The sequence below is a fragment of the Alligator sinensis genome, unplaced genomic scaffold, assembly GCF_000455745.1.
Source record: "Alligator sinensis unplaced genomic scaffold, ASM45574v1 scaffold542_1, whole genome shotgun sequence".
NCBI lineage: Eukaryota > Metazoa > Chordata > Crocodylia > Alligatoridae > Alligator > Alligator sinensis.
Window position 1 is genome coordinate 2,428,249 of NW_005841963.1, and position 9,252 is coordinate 2,437,500.

The 9,252-nt window shown below is 41.7% G+C and overlaps 1 protein-coding gene across 3 annotated transcripts in view; it reads right to left on the reverse strand.

Moving 5' to 3' along the window:
• The window catches only part of HECA (hdc homolog, cell cycle regulator), a 37,591-nt gene extending 28,358 nt beyond the window's left edge, over positions 1–9,233 (reverse strand). The window contains exon 1 of one of the 3 annotated variants that reach the window (XM_025200302.1): positions 9,094–9,233. The gene's annotated coding sequence lies outside the window, so the exon portion shown is untranslated. Of the gene's footprint in view, positions 1–5,783; positions 6,229–9,093 lie in introns of those variants that run through there. The other 2 variants (XM_025200301.1, XM_025200303.1) reach the window with 2 other exon arrangements.
• Positions 9,234–9,252: the final 19 nt, after the last annotated feature.

The following is a 9,252-nucleotide window of genomic DNA, read 5'->3' on the forward strand; positions in this document are numbered from 1 at the left end:
TATATATATATATATATATTAGAGAGAGAGAGAGAGAGAGAGAGAGAGAGTTTTGTTGTAATTCAGGTGCCTTTTTAAGATCACAAATCCCACAGACTTTCCTATATAGGAGGAAATCTGTAAGATGCTGACCATCAGCTCCCAATATCAACAGCAGTGGGAAGAGGAGGAAAGAAAGAGGCCCATAGGGGGAGAGCAAGCAAAATCTCTCAGCACTTCAATAATTGAAACTTTTAGTTCAATTTTGGACAAATCGCGTTTTTTATCTAATTTGTGCCACAGGCATGAACAAGCAAGGATGAATCCAACATCCATGAATATTAAGCATGCAAACCATCATGTTTCTATATGCAAGGCTGTAAAGGAGTGCAGAGACAGCATTTATACAAGCCTCCAGTACCCAGTAACAGTTTTGTCACTCTTACCTACAAGTGTAAGGAGGAAGATCTCAAGTATGCGGGTGCAAAGAAGTTATCTGATTTTAAAAACCTCTCTCAAAGAGAAATGCAATACAGAGTCAGACCACCACCTTTTATTTATACAGATATGGTCTAACTTACTTTAAAGGAATTCAATGATGAGGATAAAATGCACACTCAAGCACATGGTTAACCATTCTGATAGAAAAAACTTTAAAAAAAGATCACAGATGATACAGAGGGCAGGGTGTGTTCACTTGTCTTACACAAAAGGACAATAGTTACTTTATTGAGAAACACTATATGTATGCTTCCACTGGCATACATTTGTAGCATATGTATCTTTCTGACACAAACAAGCAACTGCACAGTTTAAGAGTCCTAAAGTAAGTACCCCAAATATAATACAAAAGGATTTCTTTTTGCCCTGTAAAAATTAAGTACTCTAGTATAGATAATAGCTATGTTCACCAAGCTGATTAGTAGAACATAACAGAAGTATGAAGCACAAGAATAATGTTTTAGTAGCTTGTTAGAAGTTAGATCAGAGATCAGCAATGTTTTTGGGCAGAGTGCCATAAACACCCACAACCTTGACTTGTAAGACTTTGCCGTGCCAGGGGTGGGTGACAGAGGAGCTGCAAGGGGCCCGATCCTTGTTGTGGCAGCACAGCCCCGGCAACTTCCCTGCCATCTGCCCAAGGTACACATGCCAAGCAAAATGCCTTCACATGCCACACTGACATGTGCCAGGAGTTGCCAACCCCGAGTTAGACTCTGACCTAAAACTATCTTAATTGTGCATACGGCCTACTCAACTTGTATTTAATAAGAGGCTTCTTATACAAAGTACCCAAGTACCAAGTTGGAATTACAGTTATGCACATCTCAGAATATCTGATAGTGTGCAAATTAAACATGAATTATGTCATACTCTTTACAAAATTCTACCATTCTATTGGCAAATTATGTGAAATTTCCTTAACTGCTTTGTCCCCACAATATAATCAGTTTTTGAATCTTAATTGTTGACCAGTTACAACTTTCAGAAGATCTTGGTCATCTCTAGTCTCATTTTTCTAGTTACAAAACTAGAATCAGCTGGGTTTTTGGTTGTACCAATGTTGGTCTAAGGACATAGGCAAGCAAGGGTCTTTGAGTAGATGTGATCTTTTATTAGACCAGCTGGGTAGCTGGAAAAACGTTCTTGGCAAGCTTTCAGGTGCAGTCACCCTTCTTCAGGTATAGAGAGTCCACATGCCTGAAGAAGGGTGACTGCACCCGAAAGCTTGCCAAGAACTTTTTTCCAACTACTCAGTTGGTCTAATAAAACGTATCACAACTACCAAAATTAGAATCACAAATTTTAAAAATATTTTCTCCCTTCTAGTATTTTTAATTGAAAGTAAATAAAAGTCTTTAAGAATTTGTACAGTCAAGATAAAACAGCCGGCCACTTTATTTTAAATTAAACCTTTAAAATAGGTATCTAATTTTAAACCTGAACTTAACTTAGCTGGAGAGATTTCACATGCAGATACTGTAATATACTTCAAGGACTGCTTATTTATTTCATCATTGTTTAAGTTAAAATGACAGTGTGAAGTTTTAATATCAGTATTAATAATTTATTTTTCTTGTATAAAAAGAATAAAATACTATCTGATTTGAAATGAATTTAAAAGTAGCCACATTACAGTTGTAATGAAGAACTCAGAGTGGGTAAATAACACCAAGAAATATTCAAAACATGCCACTGACCTTGCACATTACAATACATTAACTAATAACCTAAGTGCATGCCCTTCTGCCCCATCTCACTTACAGTTAATAAGTATGGCATTATATTTTTAGCTATGCCATTTTACAGCATAGGCCCAAAATGCATCTCTCAAATTAAGCAGGGTTACAGTAGATTGTTACTTGCATGACACAAAACGTAGGTGCTTCAGGAAGTGGTTGCAATGACATGAGAGAATTGTCTACAAGGCCAGTACTAGAACAAGGCTTCTGCAAGGGAAAAGGAAACTACCGTTGTTAGAAAATGTAGACCTAAGTGAAACCCAAAACCAAGATCCTGATCACTAACTATCCAAATGTTAGCCTTCCTAAGAGCATACTTAAACCCAGTGTCTTGGCCAAAATTCAAAGTTAGGTAATTACATTCCGCCAACTTCTAGCAATTCTGCTGTTCTGCAATTTAAGGACATATCTGTTAGGGATGCTTTACCATATGACAGCTAACATATTAAGATGCTGGAATAGACCAACCAAGCTGTATTTTTACATCAATTTACCTGCTCGAGATGAACCCTCAACTACAGATACTGGGTCCAAAAATTAAAGAGCAAGGGCCCACTTTCTCCTGTGCTGTGTCTGCTCCTACCAGTGAGGAGGCAGCTGGAAGAAAGAACCAATCTGATGGAAAAGCTGAGTGTGAGGAGGCAAGCAGGAGACAGTAGAGAGATAAGGAACCTGGGGGCTGCAGGCTAAGGAGACTAGAATTGAAAGCCAGGCAGATACAACATAACCTAGGGTGGGGAGGGCAGCAATGCTATGACCAACTAAGGAAACTAATTTGGAGAAGCTCCTTATAAGGAGACGTGCAGGACACTCCTTATAAGGAGACATGCCCACACTGGAGGGGATGAGGCAAAAGGAGGTCAGGCTCAAGTATGGAGAAATGGAGACCAAATGGCCTGTGACTACTAAATATTTATCTCAGACCCAAAACAGAACGCAAGACCTCAGTGCTTCACCATTCCTTTGCTCTCAACAAATAACTGTACAACCTACTGGCACATTGCATCTCATCTTCCTCCAGGGCTGGTGCTCGTAGAGGAGAACAACCACCAATTATTGCCATCAGCTACTGTGTGAAAGCAAGAAGTAGAGTTCTACATGGTGGATCTAAATGTTCCAGGCATCACTACATGCATTGCAGGCATCAGTGTGTGTAGTGGCATAGAAGTGATGTTGATGGTCCAGGATGTAAAAGAAGAAAGAATTGTTGGGGGTAATGTCTTTTATTGGACCAACTGTATGGTTGGGGATAGACTTAGACAAGGCTTTCAGATGTGGTGCATTCTTCTTCAGGTCACTCCTAATTGTTGTAGAACCTAGTATAACAGATTCATCGCAAGACAAAGTTACTTCTGCGGGGTCACCATGCGGCATGCATTAGGATATTCTCCTAAATTAGGCTCACTCTTGTGGTGTTTAAATCTAATTGTAGCTAGGGCAAAGCTGTGTTCACAGTTTTATTGTTCTCATACCTGCCTGCCTTACAGTATTTGATATAAATGTATTACTGATGAATCACAGCCAGGTTGTGTCAGTAAGGCAGGGATTAACTTGAGCAACCCTCAACTGTTCACACTTAGAAAAGTTAATGGCTGATAATTAGCAGTTGACTGGGGTTGTTTACTGGTCCGATGTGGAATGCAGGCACAAGAAAGCCAAGACCTGGTCAGGCAGTGAGAAATTTACATTTTAAAAGAAGAGGCAGAAGCCTGACACCTGGCTAGTCAAAACTATCATGGGGGAGAGAGGGATATTGCATTAGCACACCTACATTTCTAAAAAAGATGCAATTTTGTAATCTAGTAAATATGCACCTTTGAGAGTCAGGAATTACTGGCATACCTAGAAACACAGGGGTGAGTATGTTAATAATCAGACTAGCAGAAGTACTTAAGCCTACCTCAAAAGCATGACTTTGTCTTCAGTCTTCCTTTGTACAAGTGTGCATGTGTGTGTGCACGCAGAAGGGGTGGGGGGTGTCCTCTAGCCATAGAAGCTGGGAAGAACAAAAGATGCAGGAAGCCCTGACGGGAAAGGTCAGAGGCAGGGTCTGTATTTAGACCCGTGAAGCTAGCTAGGAACTGCATCCTTGGATTTAAGGTGCAAAGTAAGAACAGTTCAATATTCTGGTATTTTATTTTTTTTCTTTAGTCTTATATCCCTGTTTATCTCAGCACGTGGTTACTGATTTCTTATGCTTGTTCTGTTTTTATAGTAAATCCTTTTGTTGTGCGTCTCCTGACTGATTGCCTGTGGAAAGTGTGATTTCCAGGCAATTTCTTCCCTAATCCAAAGTGAGATTCCTTCACTGCAGCTGGAAGATCCAGCAGAACTGATCCTCCAGTGGAACAAGGCAGTGGAACTGAGGCTTGCTGGGATGGGAGCTATCCCCTAGGTCTATATTTTGGGGCAGGAGGCAGCACAGTGGGGAGAAACTTGAGACTCCAGAGTCCCCTAGGGATGGGCCTGTGCAAGGCGAGTTATTTACCTTCAAAGGAAAAAAAACCCCAAAAAACAGTGTATAAAGTTGGAAGTTATGTGAAGCTGGGACTTCAGGAAGAAAAAGGCATGTTGTCACATGGTTAAAGAAGCAGAATGCAATCCCAGAGCACTGGAATCTCCCCCTGCTTCTCCCATGAAGTTCCACCACTCCACAAAGCTCCAAGTCTATTCCAACTCCAAAACTGAGCCAAAGGTTACTGAATCAGTGGGAGATTTTCTTCAAGAGGTCTCTGAATAAAAGGAAGCGACATCTTACCATTTTGTTCCTCATTCTCTTGATTCCCAACATGAGATTCAGATTCTCAGTTTTGGCTTTAAATTTCAGGCTTCCCCAAGGTAAAATGGAGATAATACCACCTTGCTGCACAAGCCGATTGTGAAGTTCGTTTTATACAAATGTTAATTTAAAAGTCAATGAGAGGAATACAAAAAAGACCATAAGGAAATGCACTATAGAGAATTTTTTTTAAATGCCTAACTACCAATTTTGCTAAATGAGGCAGTGGTCCCATGGGGAAGGGAAATAATAGCATGTGACCATACTATTAAACTATCGTACCGAATAGGCACAAGGATGCCAGTCAAGGCAACCTTAACTCTGGCATTTTGTACCTCTTCAGCTGAATGTTCTTTTCATTCAGTTTGCATGCAACAGACATTTAATGCAGGGGAAGAACTAAATTATGTTATGCTATTATATTAATGTAGGGTAATTGAAAACGTTCTCAAAATTCACTGCAGCAAAACAACCTGCATCAGGAAATAATGCATCATCTCTGATAAACGTTTCAGCTGTGGTAACACTACTTTTCCAGGGACATGCTTAAACTACAGTTTCAGCTGAAATTCACAGATTTTAAAGGCAGCAATTTAAACCCAAATCAAATGATTTGGGCAAAAATGCTGAAGTACAACCTAGGAAGGATGATCAGATGACTCTTTGGGAGCCCATTATAAAAGAACAATAATAGAGGCCACATAATCAAAGAGAGAGATTAGAGGCCATATAATAAAAGCTACCATCATAATTGGCACCATAGTTGGATGAAAACTTGTTACCTTGTCAAGACAGGAATGAGGCACGTTAACAGGATACTCAGAGTAATTGCCAACCCAATGCTGCACGTTCTGCTGTGCAAAAGAGGACTTTGGTCTCCAGAGCTGTCAGAGTCTAACATTCTACAAGCACTGAAGTCGTAAAGAAAAAAATATAGTTCAAAGGAACTTCTCAGTATGGCTTTCCAAAAGGACTACTCAGAAACCAGATTAAACAAAGTAAGTATATGTGAAATGCACGGCACAATCAGGCATATATTTATAAAAAAAAAGAATATCTGTCCAGCTGGGGGTCGATACTGCTATCATTTTATAACTCAGAATTGCCATTGTATTCAACAGGAATCTGCCCAAGAAATAGGGTCTCATTTCCCTATGCAAACACACTTGTTTACAATGTTTCCTTCTAGTGTCACAATGGTTCTGCTGGGGAGAGAGAGGAAAAATAGGAGTCTTTCCACCCCCACCCTTCCCCACCACACACACATACTACTTTCTCTTTTAAGCAAAAAACCCAGTAATTCTCATTTCCAAGGCAGAGGCCCTGTTAATTCTCTATCATGGGAGCAAAACCCTGCATTATTTCACAATATGATAATCAAGGTTAACGGTTCTAAAAATTCTGTAACTTCAGTTCGTTTTTCATTCCCTCCCATCCTTTATCTAACCAAAATATGGGAACTTCCAATTATATTCTGTATAGTTTTGTGTAAACAACAGTCTTCGTACACACACGCATACACACCCCTGACAAAGACCTAGCAAGACGAAAAGGTTTGTAATTAATCAACACACAATATTCCTCAGGAATAAACACAGAATAATACCTCTAGATTCACATATTATTGCAGCAAGATCCTTGAAATTTTTACTGAATAACTACAGCCATGCAAAACTGTCAAGGAAAGGTCTCAGTCCAATTGCATCTACTGCCCCCATTCTTCAGGGTACAGAAAAAAGCTAGGGAAAGCCCTAATACCCTAACTTTGACTTTCTATGGCTCTGCATGGGGTTCTTTGCAGATCTGAGAAGTGAATACAATTTGAGGCCTTGTTTCCAATCAAACACAAACATACCTAACTAGCCTGGGATATGGAGAATCCTGAACTGCTCATTTAAAAGGACCTAAAAACTGTCATTCTCCAAAGAAACTGCAACTGACAAGGCTCCCACAAGAAAACAACATACTGCTCTGAGTCAAAATATATAGCACAGAAATGGCTTCAGGCAAAAACATCACCCACCCTAAGAGCCAGTCTGCATGTATGATTATACATCTCTTCCAAAATTTCTCATCATTTGCCATTTTGCAATAAGCTAGGACTCCATCTCTTTAGTTGTGACTTACATTAATTTAGAAATTCTTCATGAAAACAAACATTCTGAATCAAAAATAAAATTTCTAAGCAGGGAAGGAGAGGATGCCACCAGTTTTTATGTTCAACAAGGATTCAGCACTCAATGAGGATTTCTACTATTAAACCCCGATGGGTATTTTCAGCCCGTCAAGTTTTGACTGCAGGCAATCCCATAGCTCGTCACATAATATTCCCAATATTTACTTTGATATGTGGTCTTCCCTTAAGCCTCTACCACAGCAAGGGTATGAGCAATGAGTTGCTGGCGTTAATAATTCCTTTTAATCACAGCAATGGCTGGAGACTAATCAAGGGGCTGGCTGCCTGCTTCTTCTGATGCTTTAGGGTTGTTGGTTGTAGCCGTGTTGGTCTAAGGACGTAAGCAGACAAGGTTCTTTGGGTAAATGTGATACCTTTTGTTAGACTTAGACCAACTAGATGGTTGGAAAAATTGTTCTTTGCATGCTTGTGCCCGAAAGCTTGCAAAGAACAATTTTTCCAACCATCTAGTTGGTCTAAGTCTAACAAAAGGTATCACATTTACCCAAAGAACCCCGTCTGCCTACTTCTTCTGATGACAGTTACTGCAGTACTAGATGGAGGTCTATGAGCTGCACATCGGGTATCTGAAGAAATAAAACATGACCCGCAAGCTTAAAACATCAGTGCCACCGAAAGGCTTGAGAGGACCAGGTCTCTCTCAAGGCTGAGGTAAAAAAATGCAACACTCATGGAAGGACCCCCAAAAGGCTTTGTGATGGGACAAAGCCACGGGTAATATCAGCTACCCAGACAAGGTTGCCTACCACCTGATAACTCCCAGTAACCGCTCTACACTTTACCAGCTACATCCTATCACCAGGTCACGGCTCCCTCTTCCCCCCACTCCACCTACGTGTCTCGCACCCATTCTCTCTCACCCCCTCTGATCCTCACTGCCACACATTTGCATTTTCACAGACCTGCATTTTTACATACCAGCTTCTATCCATCCAGAAAACACATAACACCAGTAGACTCTCCCTGCGCCTGAAGAAGGGCCTTTGTATCCGAACGCCTGCAAGGACCCATTTTTCCAACTATTTAGTTGGTCTAATAAAAGACATCATATCTACCCAAAGAACCTTGTCTGCCTATGTCCTTAAACATGAATTTTCATTTCTACCTAGGAGAACTTTTACAATCTTTGCAATCTCCTGTGCCTCAGGAAGGGTGCCTGTGCTAAAGAAATAATAATAGCTTGCAAATCAAGACTTTTTTCCCCCCCCCCAAATATCTAGTTGGTCTCATAAAAGACCATGAGTTTTGATTCCTTTTGCCTCGGCAGTTCCCAACCTGTGGTACAGGTACCACCAGTGGCATGCAGACAACCTGTCAGTGGTATGTGTTAACAGATTTCTTATAATTGCTTTAGATGATTGGCTGGTGGTACTGAAGGTTGTATCATTTTAAATTGGTTAGGCATGACCTGTCAGTTTGGGAACCGGTGCTCTAGACCAAAATGGGTACAACCTGGATACCTCCCCTATGTCCTTAGACCCACACCCCCAAAACCAGCTACCAGGCCCACCTGCAGCAGCAACTCACACCAGGTGCTCAACACAGACCACCCCTGCCCTGCCACCAGTCCTGAACTTGTCAGGAGCAACGCCTGCCACCAGTGGGCAAAACAAATCCCCAGGGGCTCATGCCAAACCCACTGGGTGCTGTCAGCGCTGTACCTAGCCTCCTGGCGGCCCCAGACAGACTTAGTATCGGGCCCCCCTCCCACCAAAGACAATGATAATAATCATCATCATTTTCCCCATTCTCAGGCCCCTGGGTGCTGTGGGAGTGTGGGCAGCGCCAAACACACTGGGTGCTGCACCAGGTCACTCTCAGACACCCCCAGGCAAACTTTTGGTATTGGGCCCCCTCCTCCAGAGATAAAGATAACAATAATTTTTAAAAATTACCGTTTTCAGGCGCCCTTCCTGTCAGCTGCCCGCTTCACCCCTGCCCGCGCTGGGTGCTGTGGGAGTGCTCAGCGCGAGGAAGCGCCCAGGGGTTGCTCCCCGTCCCGTGCAAGCCCCCTGCCCGCCCGCCCGCCCGCCGCGCTGCCAGGCAGCCCAGGC